Here is a 626-nt window from a genome sequence, read left to right on the forward strand (position 1 = left end):
GATTCCTCAATTGAGCAGCCAGGTAGGTTTAAGAAGCAAATTGAGCCAGCACAAAACAGGAAAAAAGTATTACCAGAGTATTTTAAATGCTCCAACATCTAAAATTCCTCTTGAAAAATGAATGCTTTGAAAAAGAATTGTATAGACTAATTCCTAAATGGCATAAAATAGTAATACATTTATCCTGCTTTTTCAACTCCAAACACAAGCCAAGTTACGATCTGTTTGTGCAGGAATAACAATTTGTTTGTGGTGATTGTGGTTGACAGCTTGTCTGTGGGTTTGCACTCAGCTGATGATGCAGACCCTGGCAGCAGGTGGGGAATTCCTGCAGTGCCTCACTGGCAGCTGAGGCAGGAATTGCACCAGGGCACTGCCATCCAAAGGGCTGCTGGCTCCAGGAACTGCAGGAGCGACGTGGGGCTCGTCCACCCTGACGTGTGAAGGCTGGGATGAGGTCTGGCACTGATGGCATCGGGTGGGACATGGGGCTCATCTGCTGCCAGCCTTCACCAGTGACCCAGAGGCTCAGCCCCTGTCAGCACCAGCACCCTGGGACCCTCCCTTTAGAGGGAGGAAACAGAGAAACCACTGCTGCTTCCAGGAGGTTTATTAACATCACATGG

Source organism: Parus major, chromosome 9 (genome assembly GCF_001522545.3).
Source record: "Parus major isolate Abel chromosome 9, Parus_major1.1, whole genome shotgun sequence".
Classification (NCBI taxonomy): Eukaryota; Metazoa; Chordata; class Aves; order Passeriformes; family Paridae; genus Parus; species Parus major.